The 16,297-nt window shown below is 42.6% G+C and overlaps 1 non-coding gene and 1 pseudogene across 1 annotated transcript; one reads left to right on the top strand and one right to left on the bottom strand.

Annotated features, from left to right (window-relative positions):
- Nucleotides 1-3,086: 3,086 nt before the first annotated feature.
- Nucleotides 3,087-8,247, bottom strand: LOC120003434 (annotated as a pseudogene).
- Nucleotides 8,248-8,612: 365 nt separating this feature from the next.
- LOC120004685 lies at nucleotides 8,613-8,768 on the top strand. Its single transcript, XR_005469603.1, has one exon. It is a non-coding gene; the product is annotated as a 5.8S ribosomal RNA (ribosomal RNA).
- The last annotated feature ends 7,529 nt before the right edge of the window (nucleotides 8,769-16,297 follow it).

Here is a 16,297-nt window from a genome sequence, read left to right as displayed (position 1 = left end):
TAGTCTGGAGAAGCATCCTCAGTGGCGGATCGGGCCCAAGTCCCCTGGAAGGGGGCACCGGAGAGGGTGAGTCATTGAAACGTGAGAACTTTCAATGTTGGAAAAAATGGTGCCAAGGCACGCCATAGTCATTGGAACGTCCAAAATGACACCAAGGCATGCCAATGCCGTTTGGAACGTGATAACTTCAAAAACTTTGAAGATTGAAAAAAGTTGTGCCTAGAAGGCATGCCATAGCCCACAATGACACCAAGGCATGCCAAATTCGTTGGAACATGAGAACTCCCAACACGCGTGGTGTAGGCCTTGCGTTGGATGGGAGTTTTGCGCTGACGGGATGAGAAATGGGAGTACTACGCTTTTTCAAAAATCCATGTCTCCTACTGCCAATCTAAGAAACGAACTTAAGGCACATATATAGGGCTTACTGAGGTTAGCCTTCGGACCCCCGCGCTCGTTAGGTAGTCCCGCGCGCTGACGGGATGAGAAACGGGCGGGACTATGCTTTTTGAGAAATTGATGTCTCCTACTGCCAGTTTGAGAAATGGACTTAAGACATATATATAGGGGGTACTGAGGTTAACCTTTGGACCATGCGCGCATGTTGACGGGATGAGAAATGGGCGGGACTACGCTTTAAAAGAAATTGATGTCTCCTATTGCCATTTTAGAAAACGGACTTAAGACATATATATGAGGGGTACTGAGGTTAACCTTCAAAGCTACGGGGCCGCGTGCACTCTGACGGGATGAGAAATAGGCGGGACTACTTTTTTGAGAAATTGATGTCTCTTACTGCCAGTTTGGAAAACAGACTCAAGACTTTTATATAGAGCGGTAGTCCGGTGGGTCGAAAGACCTCCCCTCCTATATGGCTATATCGGACGTAGGCTTCGGTTAGGGTGCTTGGCGTGGATTACAACCTATATAGCACCCAGGTACGATTCGAAAGGTCAAAAATCGAAGCGTGGGTGCTCAACAAGGATCGCATTGTCGAGCGCCCACAAGCAGGATCTGAAATTTCAGGTGATCACTTGTTTCTCACACGATGCGTGTGCTAGAAGGGCTCTTCCGCTGCTGACGGGATAAGAAATGGAGGGGCTACACTTTTTGAGAAATTGGTGTCTCCTACTGCTAGTTTAGAAAATGTACTTAGGACATATATATAGGGGATAGTCCGGAGGGTCGAAAGACCTCCCCTTCTATATGGGACGTGGGCTTCGGTTAGGGGTGCTTGGCATGGACAACAACCTATATAGCACCACACGTGGGAATCGAAATTTCACTGGATTGGTTGTGTTTTGCACAATGAGTGGATTAGATGCATGGGCATTGGTGTGGGCATCCTATTCAAACCGCTCACCTTCTTAATCCGCTCACGAGTGCTTGGCTTGGCCTTTTAGCTCGGGGTGCTTGGCTTGGGCAACTGAGTAGTGCACACCTCATCAGAATCAAAAGTGGGCGCTCAGCAAGGATGCCCTTGCTGAGCGCCCATATGTGGGAATCAAAATTTCGTTGGATTGGTCATGTCTTGCACAACGAGCGGATTGGATGCGTGGGCATCCTATCCAAATTGCTCGCCATCTTGATCAGCTCACGAGTGCTTGGCTTGGCCTTTCAGCTCGGGGTGCTTGGCTTGGGCAATTGAGCCATGCACTCCTTGTCGGAATCGGAAGCAAGCTCTTTGAAAGGATGCCCTTGCCTAGTGCCCACACGTGGGAATCGAAATTTCGCTGGATAGGTCGTTTCTCGCACAATGAGTGGATTAGATGCTTGGGAATTGGTGTGGGCATCCTAGCCAAATCGCCCGCTGTCTTGATCCACTCACAAGTGCTGGGCATGGCCTTTCAACTCTGGGTGCTTGGCTTGGGTAACTGAGCCGTGCACTCCTTGTCAAAATTGAAACGTGGTTGGCCGGTGGCGGCGTAACAAGCCTAGAGCTGTGAGCAATTGTTTGCTTGGGAAACCAAGTCAAGCGATGTGAGTTATTGTTAGGCGAGGGAACCAAGGTGCTAGCCTTCCTAGTGGGAAACAATCGCGTCTATCGTCTCGTACGTGGCTTCTCTAGGTTATTCCGCAGGTTTCTGATTCTACTTCTTGCGAATGGCCTTGTGGAGCTGTGCGTGTGTACGTATAACACGTGAGTTGTGTTTTGGTTGTGTTTGTTGGCAGGCTCCGTTCTTGTGGACCGAGCTGTCTATGCTCAACCACTTTTCAATCATGGCCTAAGCATATACATCTTGTGGCAAGTCCCTTGTCCCTGTGTTGCATACTTGTCCCGATGGTATTGGATAGCCTCATTGCTTGTTTTCATCTCGTGCCCTTTTTGGGCATGGGATGAACTAGTTGGCGCTTTGCATGTTCCTTTGTAAGCCATTGGCTTGACCCTTGGATGTTGAAAATTAAGTGGGCAAAGGGTTGAAAAACCCTTTTGATAAGCCCAAGCCTAGCGCTCGTCGCTCGAACTGAAAGACGGTGTGGCTCGCCTTAGCATTCTTGAACCATGGGTTCTCGTAATGTCCATGCATTGTCCCAGTCATCCCGAGGAAAGCTACCTGGTTGATCCTGCCAGTAGTCATATGCTTATCTCAAAGATTAAGCCATGCATGTCTAAGTATGAACTAATTCAGATTGTGACACTGTGAATGGCTCCTTAAATTAGTTATAGTTTGTTTGATGGTATCTACTACTCGGATAACTGTTGTAATTCTAGACCTAATACGTGCAACAAACCCCGACTTCTGGATGGGATGCATTTATTGGATAAAAGGTCAATGCGGGCTCTGCCCGTTGCTCTATTGATTCATGATAACTTGACGAATCGCACGGCCATCGTGCCGACGACACATCATTCAAATTTTTGCCCTATCAACTTTCAATGGTAGGATAGAGGCCTACCGTGGTATTGACGGGTAACGGAGAATTAGGGTTCGATTTCGGAAAGGGAGCCTGAGAAACGACTACCACATCCAAGGAAGGCAGCAGGTGCGTAAATTATCCAATCCTGACACGGGAAGGTAGTGACAATAAATAACAATACTTGGCTCAATGAGTCTGGTAATTGGAATGAGTACAATCTAAATCCCTTAACGAGGATCCATTGGAGGGCAAGTCTGGTGCCAGCAGCCGCGGTAATTCCAGCTCCAATAGCGTATATTTAAGTTGTTGCAGTTAAAAAGCTCGTAGTTGGATCTAGGGTTGGGTTGAGTGGTCCACCTTTGGTGTGCACCTTTCTTCCCGTCCCTATTGCCGGCGATACGCTCCTGGCCTTAATTAGCTGGGTCGTTCCTCCGACGCTATTACTTTGAAGAAATTAGAGTGCTCAAAGCAAGCCTATGCTCTGGGTACATTAGCATGGGATAACATCACAGGATTTCGATCCTATTATGTTGGCCTTTGGGATTGGAGTAATGACTAACAAGGACAGTCGAGGGCTTTCGTATTTTATAGTCAGAGGTGAAATTGTTGGATTTATGAAATACGAACAACTGCGAAAGCATTTGCCAAGGATGTTTTCATTAATCAAGAACGAAAGTTGGGGGCCCGAAGACGATCAGATACCGTCCTAGTCTCAACCATAAACGATGCCGACCAGGGCTCAACGAATGTTCTTTTAGGACTCCGCTGGCACCTTATGAGAAAGCAAAGTTTTTGGGTTCCGGGGGGACTTACCAGGTCCAAACATAGTAAGGATTGACAGACTGAGAGGTCTTTCTTTTTTTGATCAAATGTAAGTATATATTGAAGATCAAAAAGTGATACAAAACTGGAAAGTCCAGAAAGTTTATGTACAAGCCAACAAACACCCTGACAAACCAGGGAACCAACTAAGTGCAAGCACCCAAACAAAACTAGCTAGCAAAGCATTACAATAAAACCCAACAAAAAGACCAAACAGAGGTTATCCAAGACAATAGAGGAGAACTGGTTTCTGAGATAACCTCCCAAGCCCTCCTAACACCAAAACAGAAACAACAATCAGTAGCTCCATTGTGAGAAGACCGAAGAAGAAAACCCAACCCAGCTTCACTCCACAAGATCACTAAAACCCTAACACTCCAGTTGGTTTCTAAGATAACCACCCAACCTCAACAGCAACCACCAGAGAACAAACCAACAGAGGCAAAGCAGAAATAAAAGCCTAACCAAAACCCAGTGAACATGGCCACTAACACAGGCCTAAACCCCTACAACAGATTGAGACCCAGCAACATAGCAACACCAGCAGAACACCAAGTAGAACTTGAGGTTAGCCAACCAGAAAAGAGCCATAGAGTAGGGCATCAGTAGAACCAAAAAAGAAGCCAAAATGACTCTGAGAGAGTAACCCCACAACAAAGCCAAACCAACAACCCCAGAACAGGCCAGGAGACTTGCAGAGACAAGCTAACATAACAATCAATGATCAGCATTGTGAAACATGAGACTAGCAATCCAATTTGAGGTAGAAGCAGGTTCTTTGACATGAAAATACAAAATTGACAAGAATAAGGTCATAAATCTGTGAAACAGAGCATGCAGAGGTTTAGAAGCCTTCTCAAATTTCCTTTTATTTCTTTCTTGCCAGATAAGATAAACCACAAGGCTTAAGGCATCTCTATGCATTCTTAAGTTTATACCCCTTTGCTTTCCATTTAAGCTTCTAAAAACACTCCTTAGGGTACTCAAAGGGGCATTTATCTTTAACCAACCCTTAACCTTCCTCCAAAACATAGAGGTCTAGGGACAGGAGAAGAATAAATGCTTATGGGTTTCCTCCTGTTGCCTACAAAATATAAAGAAAATGTCAGTTGGGATGAATTTCAGTCTATCCATTGTTCTCAGTCTTCCTTTAGCAGCAAGCCAAAGAATAAAGGAGTGCTTAGGAAGAGACGAAGAATTCCAAACAACCCTATTCTAGTGGACCCTACTCCTCTTAGGTCTGAAGAAATCATATGCCATACTAGACAAGCAACCAGAACCCTTCCAGTTCTGCAGGAGATGGATAGCTTGATGCTCACCCCCTGATAGGAGGAGAAGATGATCTCTTAGCTGTAGAATAAACTTCCATAAAGGAGAATCAGTTCCTTTGACAGGAACACTCCATATGGACTGATGCTGAAGGTAGTAGTGATGGATCCATTTGACCCATAAGGAGTCAGTTTTAGCATGAATATTCCAGACCTGCTTAATTAGAAAACCTATATTTCTAGCTTCCAAATTAAACAATCCCAGACCACCCTCCTGCTTAGGCACACACAAATCTTTCCAAGTAACCAAAGCAGATTTGCTTCTAGATTTATCACCAGTCCATATGAAGTTCCTACAAATACTGGAGATATTATGAATCACTTGGTGAGGCAGAGGGAAGATACCAATCCAGAATTGTTCAATACCTTGGAGGACAGACTGGACCAGCTCAAGCCTTCCTGCGTAAGAAAGATTTCTCCCCATCCAAAACTGAATAGAAGACTACAAATTTTGGTAAAGGGGGTAAAACTGACTGACTAAAAGTCTATGAGGGCTTATAGGCACCCCAAAATAATTAAAGGGAAACCTTCCCTCAGTAAACCCAGTAAGTAGCAGGATGGTTTCCATGCAATGCTGACTGACACCACTAAAGAAGATAGAGGACTTTGCTGCATTGATAGATAAGTCAGAAACCCTACCCAAGCCCAGGAGCTCATTGAATAAAATATCAACTGAAGGGACATCACCTCTGGACAAAAGCAAGATGTCATCTGCAAAAGCTAAGTGAGAGATCCTTTGAAGACAGCACTTTGAGTGGAAATTGAAACCAAGTTTTGCGGTAGCAATACTCAGCTGCCTTGAGAAATACTCCATACAGGCTATAAAAAGATAAGGGGAAAGAGGATCCCCTTGTCTAATGCCACAATTCCCATTAAAAAACCCATAGAGGTCCCCATTTATTGCCATAGAAAAAGAAGTTGTCTCCACACATTGCATAACGCAATGGACAAACTGATTGGGAAGACCAAGCATAGGAAGCAAATGCCTAATGAAAGACCATTGAACAAAATCAAAAGCCCTTTTGAAATAAATTTTCATAAGACATTTAAGGGAGGTCCTCTTTCTGCCATAATGTCTCAACATCTCCTGAATCAAATGAATGTTATTAACCATGTACCTACCTCCCAAGAAAGCATTTTGGTTCTGACTAATAATAATACCTTTAAGAGCATGGGCAAGTCTGTCAGCTAGGATTTTGGAAATAACCTTGTAGGTCATATTACAGCACGAAATAGGTCTAAAATCGGCCACATTAGAGACATGAGGAGATTTGGGAACCAAAGCTATAACAGAATGATTTATTTGTCTAAGCAATCTGCCAGAGGTAAAGAAGTCCTTAATAGCCATAATAAAATCAAAGCCAACAACAGACCAGACTTTTTTAAAGAAAGCAGAAGAGTACCCGTTAGGTCCAGGAGCTTTATTATCTCCAATAGAGAATAGAGCATTCTTGATAATATCATCAGTTACATGAGCCAGAAGCTGGCTCGAAGTAGAATCCTCCAGATAAGGCCCTCCAAGAACCACTTCCTCTTATATAAGACAGACAATTTTCCCAATACGAAGAAGAGTTTTATAATATCCAACAAATTCCTCCCCCACAGCTTCTATAGAAGTAGTAAGCTCCCCAGAATTGGTTTCAATAGCAGATATAAAGTTCCTTCTGTGCTTCTAGCTCATTAAAGAATGGAAGAACTTTGTACCTTGGTCACTATTTTTCAGGAACTGCATCCTCAACTTCTGAGAGTAAAATTTTCTTTCAGCACATTGAAGATTAAGGATAGTGGATTTCAACTGCCCCTCCTTCAGAATCAACTGATGGTTATCCATGTCACTATGCAATATTTACTGATGGTGGTCCAAATCAGAAGTAGCCCTAGCCACCCTTTCAGAGATATGACAAATGATTCTTATTCAGCTGCCTCAAATGACCCTTCAAGTTCTTTAGCTTTTTACACAACCTATACATCAGAGTGCCCTGAACAGAGATCTACTAGTGGTCATGAACCAAACCCATGAGCTGATCATGATCCACCCACAGGTTAAAGAATTTGAAAGCCCTGTTACCCCTAGGTTGCGAGTCTCCAATCTGAATCTTAACAGGAGAATGGTCAGAGCAAGCTCCAGCAGTAAGAACCTGAACATTACAATGCAAAAATAAGGCATACCAAGCAGGATTGACTAGTACCCTATCCAGCTTGCACCAAACCTTCCCATTTGTCCAGGAAAAGTGACAACCAGAATAGTTGAGATCCTGTAGACCAAGTTCCGAACAACAACTCCTAAAATCAACAATTTCATAACCAGTAACTGCACTACCATTATGTTTGTCCTACTGGGAAAGGATAAAGTTGAAATCACCAGCAATGATCCAGGGATCAGGAGGACACCGCCTTCTCAAAACATCCCAGAGACCTCTTCTAGCAATAATAGTATTGAAACCATACACAAAAGTAGCCACAAAACCTTTTTGATCAACCAAATTAACAAGTCTCACATGGAGAGCTTGGGGATAGGAATCAAGAAGCTCAACTGTTAGAGCTCTTTCTTTTTTTTTTGATCAAATGTAAGTATGTATTGAAGATCAGAAAATTATACACAACTGGAAAAACCGTAGAGTTTATATACAACAAAACCACCCTGACATGCCAGGGGAACAAAACTGGGAAGGACCCAGAAAGGCTAACTAAGCATAACAAAAACTCAACGGCAAGACAAAACCTAAGCCAAAAAAGAGGTTACCCAAGACACCAGAAGAAACAGCTGGTTTCTAGAGTAACCTCCCAACCCAACTCAATATCCAGCAAGACCTGGCTACAAGAAGACCACAGCCAAGCAAACAAACCAGGCCAAACACAACACTCCAGCAGCCAACCAGCAGATCCAACAAGATCTTGAGGTTAACCAACATCCATCAAAGAGCCAAATAAGACTCCTTCTAAGAACAAGAAGGAAGCACATGTTAGAGCTCTTTCTTGATTTTATGGGTGGTGGTGCATGGCCGTTCTTAGTTGGTGGAGCGATTTGTCTAGTTAATTCCGTTAACGAACGAGACCTCAGCCTGCTAACTAGCTACGCAAAGGCATCCCTCCGTGGCTAGCTTCTTAGAGGGACTACGGTCACTTAGGCCAAGGAAGTTTGAGGCAATAACAGGTATGTGATGCCCTTAGATGTTCTGGGCCACACGCGTGCTACATTGATGTATTCAACTAGTCTATAGCCTTGGCCGATAGGCCCGGGTAATCTTTGAAATTTCATTGTGATGGGGATAGATCATTGCAATTGTTGGTCTTTAACGAGGAATTCCTAGTAAGCGCGAGTCATCAGCTCGCATTTCCGTAGGTGAACTTGTAGAAGGATCATTGTCGAAACCTGCAAGGCAGAACGACCCACGAACAAGTGAAAACTAACATGAGTGATGAGCCTTTTGGGCCGATCGCTCGAAGTCCAAGGGGAGGGATGTGGGAAACTACAGCTCCTCTTTTGCGGCCACAACGAACCCTGGCACAAATTGTGCCAAGGAACCAAAAAAAATGTGCACTCCCTTCGCTTGGAAATAGTGTCGTAGGGGGTTGCGTCGTCGTCCATATTATATATGAAATGACTTTTGGCAACGAATATCTCGGCTCTCGCACAGATGAAGAACGTAGCAAAATGCAATACTTGGTGTGAATTGCAAAATCCCATGAACCATCGAGTTTTTGAACGCAAGTTGCTCACGAAGCCGTCAAGTCGAGGGTACGCCTGCCTGGGTGTCACGCAACGTTGCCAACAATCCCCTCACCCCCTGCATAGGGAATAGTTAGAGGTGGTGGATATTGGCCTCCCGTGTGCTCCCGCTCGCGGTTGGCCCAAAAAATAGCCCTTTGGCGATGGCAGCCACAACACGTGGTGGTTGGAAGCACTAGCTCCTTAAAAACCGTTGTGGGCAAGCCTTATTAATGGGGAGCAAAAGACCCTGACGCAAGTGTCCTCACAAAGCGGCCCCAGGTCAGGCGGGAACACCCGCTGAGTTTAAGCATATCAATAAGGGAGGAAAAGAAACTTACAAGGATTCCTTTAGTAACGGCGAGCAAATTGGGAAGAGCCCAGCTTGAGAATCGGTCGCCCTCGGTGTCCGAATTATAGTCTGGAGAAACGTCCTCAACGGCGGACCAGGCCCAAGTCCCCTGGAAGGGGACGCCAAAGAGGGTGAAAGCCCCTTCGTGCCCGAACCCTGTCCCACCACGAGGCGCTGTCGGCGAGTTGGGTTGTTTGGGAATGTAGCCCAAATTCGGCGGTAAATTCCCTCCAAGGCTAAATACGGGCTGGAGACCAATAGCGAACAAGTGCCGCGAGGGAAAGATGAAAAAGACTTTGAAAAGAGAGTCAAAGAGTGCTTGAAATTGTCGGAAGGGAAGCGAATAGGGGCTGGTGATTCATCCCGGTCGGATGTGGAACTACGAAAGCTGGTCCACCGATCGGTTCAGGACGTGGACCTACAAGGATTGCGATGGCGTCTAAAGCATGGGCCTTTGATACACCTGTGGAATGTCGTCGTTGCGACCGTGGATGGCAGCGCGTGTCGTCGCGGCGTGGCTCGACACTTGTGCGCTCCTGTCGTCGGCCTACGGCTCCCCATTCGACCCTTCTTGAAACACAGACCAAGGAGTTTGACATATGTACGAGTCAATGGACAAGAAAACCCATAAGGCGTAAGGAAGCTAATTGGTGGGATCCCCTTCGGGGGCTACACCATCGAGCGACCTTGATCTTCTGAGAAGGGTTCGAGTGAGAGCATACCTGTCGGGACCTGAAATATGGTAAACTATGCCTAAGCGGGGCGAAGCCAGAGGAAACTCTGGTGGAGGCCCGAAGCGATACTGACGTGTAAATCGTTTGTCTGACTTGGGTATAGGGACGAAAGACTAATCGAACCATCTAGTAGCTGGTTCCCTCCAAAGTTTCCCTCAAGATAGCTGGAGCCCGACTCGAGTTCTATCGAGTAAAGCCAATGATTAGAGGCATCTAGGGCGTATTGCCCTCGACCTATTCTCAAACTTTAAATAGGTAGGACGGCGCGGCTGTTTTGTTGAGACGTACCACAGAATAAAGAGCTCCAAGTGGGCCATTTTTGGTAAGCAGAACTGGCGATGCGGGATGAACCCCTTCTACCCTATAAAAAAGCAAAAAATGCATTTGCTCATAATAAAAACTTCATCCATTCTACCCTATCCAAAGTAAAATCCTGTAATTCAGGAAGTCAAACCAGTATCCAAATTATTCTACCAAAACCATTTAGAAATTCAGAAAATATCCAAAAAATACAGCACCAAAAGCACAAAACAGAAAAACACAAAATCCAGTAAGTTACCAGGAGCATTCAAGTAAACCTCGTTGAAAACCTGGGGAAAACATAAATAGGGGGAAGAAGATAGCAGAAATCATCAAATTTCAATCAGTGGTTATCAAGCAACACCATCAGAGGAGTCCTTAACAGCTTCATCGCTAGCCAGCGGCACGTCAACCTGCACGGTAGCTGCAGAATGAGAGACTTCATCGTAAGGGATATTCAATTCAGCATAGATATCCTTTAGTTGGTCCCATTTGGCAATGTAAGCTACAGTGTTCACCTCAATAAAGGACTTCGCAATGGCGATAGTAGTTGCACGATCATCCAGCTTGGATACTTGAGCATACACAGCCTCAAAATCCTTGAGGGTGACAACATTCTTCCGAGAAATATTGGTTAAAGTCCTTTAGTGCAGCCTTACTTCGGCTTGGAGGGTGATAATTCTCTATTTCTGTTCTTCAATGGTCCTCCATTAATCTTCTTCAACAGCCAGAGAAGACTTCAGCTCACTACCCAAACTCTGAAGCTTGGCATCAAGCTCCTCACGCTTCTCTTCTTTAGCATTCAATTCTAAAAGGCAAGTCCTGTTGCTGCTGAAGTCAAAGATAAGAATAGAGTCAGATAAGTTTGAAGACTACAAAGTCTCTTCTATTGCAATCTTCAGATTGTTGAAAATTGAATAGTGCGGACAAGTCTCAGCCTCAGTAGAGTTAAGAATCTTCAGGAGTTTATTTGTCACAGATATTTTTTCTTCAGAAAGCGATTCAGGGCCAACAGAACTTGAAGCCCCAACAACTGGAGTTCAAGGAACTAAGACTGGAGTCTGGTAAGCCAGCTTGGCCAGGAAGCCTTGGACATCAACAACTCATGGAGGAGTGATAGATGAAGTATTTTTCTTCTTCTTCTTCTTCGGAGGTGCTTGAGAATGAGAGAGTCATATCAATCTACAAAAGACACAAGGAGATTACTCTCAAGGTTAGTAATTTATAGAACAATTCATTCAAAATAGAAGAGCTACATTCTCTGGAGAATCATGAATGGTATACACCTTTGTCGGACCAATAGAGGGAAGAGTTCTTTGGAGGATCTCAACCGTTGTCCAACCCCAGACCTTTTGGCCACAGACTTGATAGCCATGGTTTTTGCAAACTTTTGAAAGGTTGATGGAGTTTTTGCAGACATGGTAGAGTCCACTTCATGGCTATCATTGTCTTTGGAGAAGGCCTGAACAGAGCCTACAAGTAGCATCAACATTCAGTACCTACAACAGACAGGATGCGGTAGCAATAAATTTTGGGAGCTTACCGGAGTCACCAGAACCATTCAACCGCAACAATGGCTAGGAGTTCTTCCACATTTTGGGAGAATTTATGGTTCACGTATTCAGTCCATCAATGGATGAACTCTGGAGTAGCTTGATGGCATTCATTGAAGGCAAAAGTTCTTGCTGAAGACAAGATTGAAATAGACATAGAGTAAATATTGTGAGTGTAATACCCCGAACTTATTTTCTTTTAGAAATTAGGTAGGACCAACATGTTTTAAGTATGTGTGTGTATATATATATATATATATATATATATATATATATATATATATATAAAATCATTAGAAATTAATACCAAGTGATTTGGGGGTGTACGAGTGGTTTTAAAACTGAAATTTTTTACTACAGAGGTAACCGTCCAGCCAGTTTTTAAAAGTCGTCCGGACAACTATAGAAGAAACTGAAACAGGGTGATTTCAGGCATAGGTGTCCGGACGCCTATAGAGGTGTCCGGACACCTCCCTAAAATCTGCACCCCAAGGATTGTTTTAAACACCCATTTTCGTGATTCTTTCAAAATACCCAACCTAAACAAACCCTAAACCTCATTTTCTCTCAAATTTCCTCCCTCCCATCAATCTAAGATCATCAACCAAGGTAAGATTATCCTCTTTCAAGTTGTTTCAAGTTGGATTCATAACTTCTTTCTCTAGCTTACATATTCTCAAATTCCTCTCTTTGTTCTAATCTTTCAAGGTTTGAACCCAAACTCAAATCCATGAGTTCCTACATCATTTGACGCCTAAATTAAGCTTGAATCCCTTCCCTCTAGTTGTTTCTACAACCTTGGTAAGTTTCTTAAACCTAAAAGCTAGTATTTAGAGATTGGGTGATTTGGGATTCTAGGGTTTTATGGGTTTTGTAGATTTGGGGGAAAATCGTTAAATTAAATGAAATTAGTGATTTAATAGGTTGATTTAGACTTGTTTATGATTTCATTTCTAGATTCTATTGTTGATTGGAGTAGCAAGCTTGAGTAGGTGAAGTTCAAGAACTTGGAAAGTTTCGGGTAAGAGAAGGTAATGGTATCTTGATTTATTGGGTTAATTTGTGTTAGATATGTGAAATTATAGTTGTTTATATATTGATTGGAGGATGGGCTTACCGAATAATAGGTTGATTGAGGCCAGAGAATTCAAGGTTGAGTATTGGTTTACATAGCTAATTTTTGGGAGTGCGAGGTAGAGAAATTCCACCCTTTGCTATTCTCTTTGGATTTGTCTTCCTATTGAGAACATTTATCCTTCCCCATTGTTCATTATGATGCATTCTCGCCTTAATTGTGCCTAAGGGAGAACAACCCCACTTTTTGTTTTCTTCGTTGTATGATATGAGTTATATTGCATACCCTACTTGTTCAATCTTCCATTGAGCATGAATTATTCTTGAACATGCATCATGTAGTGTGTATATATATATATATATATATATATGTAGGTTGTATGTATACCCTATTGCATAACCATGTTAAGAGATGCATTGTAATTGCATTGTAGATGTCGGGTATGGACCCGTATATCTCCTAATTATGTTAAATGTGAAATGTGGAATGCCATTGGGTCATTCAAGGTTCCTATGAGTACAGGAATGTCGGTGGGCCGAGTCAGGATTCCATATGGGTTCGAAACACCATATGATGATGTCATTGGGCTGTTCAGGGTCCCGATATGTATAGGGATATCGGTGGGCCAAGTTAGAATCTCGTATGGTGTGATTAATTACTTTTGTTTGGTGTACATGATGTTAGCTATCATATTGTTGCATTTGTGCCTTTCCTTAATATTTCAACTTTATGTTATTCACTTACTCTTTATTATTCCCTACTGGGCCTTTCGCTTACCCTTTTCTTTCTCCTATTCCCACCTCGCAGGTGAGTCTAGTTCCGGTACTAGGGTCGTGGATTAGGAGGAGGGTGCGTGACATGGATGGACCCCTAGAGAGTGATAGGACTAGATATTTCTAAACTTTGATTATGTTATTACTATTTTGTCGTATCTATATTTCTTAGTTGAGATATTGTGTGATATCCCTATTCGATGGTGGGATGGATGGTAGGGAGGGTACTCCGTGTGATCGGGACTCCCGAACCAGGTTTGTGGACTTTGTGTCCTGACGATTTCTTATGTTTGCTGGATTGCTATTTGCGTTGGATGTTGATTATATATGTTGTTGTATGAAGAAATTATGTGTGATTGTTAGGTGGCCTGAGGCCCTGCTTAGAATCGAGAATTTAACTTTGATATGAATTGTTAGATGGCCGGAGGCCCTGCCTAGGTTGCGAATATATTTGTGATTTTGCTGCGTGTTTACTCCAGGTTGGCATCCTCCATATTATGGGGAGGTGCTGTCGAATTTTTTTTTGGTGACTTAATGATTGAATTAATTAGGAGATTGATTAAGAGGATACCAAAAGTAATGCATTCCGGGTCAGGGTGTTACAGTGAGAGCTTCAGCTAACAATATGCCCCTGTCAGGAAAGGATTTGTTCTCAAAAATATACGGTGGCAGAGGAACCATTTGGATGAATCCAAACTGTCGGGCCAGCTGAGCAGCATTGTAATACCCTACTCTACACTTGTTGTTATGGGGAGACTCGTTGAAATAATATGGAAGATCCTTTGAAGACTGAAAGTTGATCCATAATGGCCTCAGCATCTTCAGTAATCTCAATGTCACTTGGATAAGTGCTTAACCAATCTGGAGCCAATCTACGGTCAAACAGAAACCAAGCAAAATTGACAAATTATGATAAATCTTGGTAGATGTACGAGAATCAGTCCTAAAAGCTAAAAGCTGTGATCAAGAGGCTCAACTCCTTTAAATTGCAGACAAAAATAGTCCAGGTCTGAGGAAGCTAGATTTCATTAAGGACACAAGGGCTTGAAGTAGGCCCACAACCAAAGCTGCATTATCCAAAGAGGGTTAGGAAAACTCTCAAAGCTAGAATCGATGAACGATCTTACATCACGGTAGACCCATGCCATGACCATAGGAGAGAAGGAGTACACTACCCCGTGAGCCTTGTAAGAAAAATCATCTGTAAAAATAGAGTTTTAGGTTTCAAAATTTTTTGTTTATGTAGCAGAAGCTTTCTAAAACTCCATACATGTTCATAATCCTTTTCGAACTGCATTCAATCAACTGAAGTTTGTAGAATCCTAGTTATGTGATTTAGAAAAATACCTTTTGGATTTTTCGGATGAAGATCCACAAGGAGAGTTCAACAATCTATTGATTGTAACCCTTGAAAACTTGATTCCAAATCTGGCGTGTTGTAGACTAGATTCGGACTCCTGTGACTTGCAAATCTCCCTCCTTATTCCCTTGGGAGGAACTTTTCACACACTTGTATGTGTTGTTTCTTGTATGGCCGACCAAGCTTGGTATTTATAATACCCTTGGCTGACCCCACTCTAGGGTTTCCTAGAGTGGGCCAGCTATAAGCTTGTGCAATACAACAAGTCTAATTCTCTCTTTTTTAGTTCAGAGCCTATTTGACCCAACTCAATTCTTATTTAGGCTAAGCAGGGGACCTACAAGGGAATAATATATGGGCTACACCATATTTAAAAGTCCAAACCCATCATCGAGGTTTTACTTTTAAATATGAATATTAGTATTTTCCAACAAAAAACTAATATTGAATAACTCCCCATATTATCTAAAATTACAATTTGAGTCCCTCAAGTTATAATTGTTTAATTCGCCTCCTCACGTTAAGTATCAAATGCCCATCAATTAAATACATGTCGCTGGCATCATATATTTAATCGATACCTATAATCCTTGAGCAAATCCGCTTAACTCATTTGCTTGTGCCGGATTAATTAAAATCCACTTGCAAGACTTAGCCACAAATCCAAACCCTATAAGCCACCTCAAGAGGGTATTTACAATCCCGATAGGGACGTGAATTCTATTGACTAACTACCTTCCATCATACATATAATGCGGTGACCCAACTTTCCTGGAATTATTAACCTTTAATTTAGACCTCATCCTTTGGTAAAATCAAAGTCCCATACACCATATGCACACGTAATGATAATCATTAATAAACTAAGAGCGTAAACAATTCAATAACAAATATATAAATGTACAATTGTTCATACAGTCAGCTATAATAATTGATTTGTATTTGGTCCGATCAATACATACAAAGTGTACTAGTACAATAGGGTAAAGCAATTCCTGCTTTCTGTCACCAAGATAAGTCGACTACAATCTCGCACCATAACTTTACCGATGGTGTGTCCAACTCCATCTAGGTTGTGACCTAATCTCATATTTAATAAGAACCTATGAATTTATCTTCTTTATGCGTGGATATAGCTCTACATATCAATTCATATACTATATTAAATAGTAGATACATATATCATTCATCATTCTCAATTGAAAAGACAACTAAACATTTTATTCACAAAATCAAATAGTTAATGTATACATAAAATCTGGGCTTTTATTATACACTCTCAACAATCTCCCACTTATACTCAAAGCCGGGATGCCACACATCTGAGTCCTATGTCGTCCATGTGTTTATCGAAAGCCTTTGCAATCAAGTACTTTGTGAACGGACCCGCATGGTTATCTTCGGATGCTATCTTGGTCAACGTAACATCACC

This window comes from Tripterygium wilfordii, chromosome 8 (genome assembly GCF_013401445.1).
Source record: "Tripterygium wilfordii isolate XIE 37 chromosome 8, ASM1340144v1, whole genome shotgun sequence".
Taxonomy (NCBI): Eukaryota; Viridiplantae; Streptophyta; class Magnoliopsida; order Celastrales; family Celastraceae; genus Tripterygium; species Tripterygium wilfordii.
This window is presented reverse-complemented; position numbering and strand designations above follow the sequence as displayed.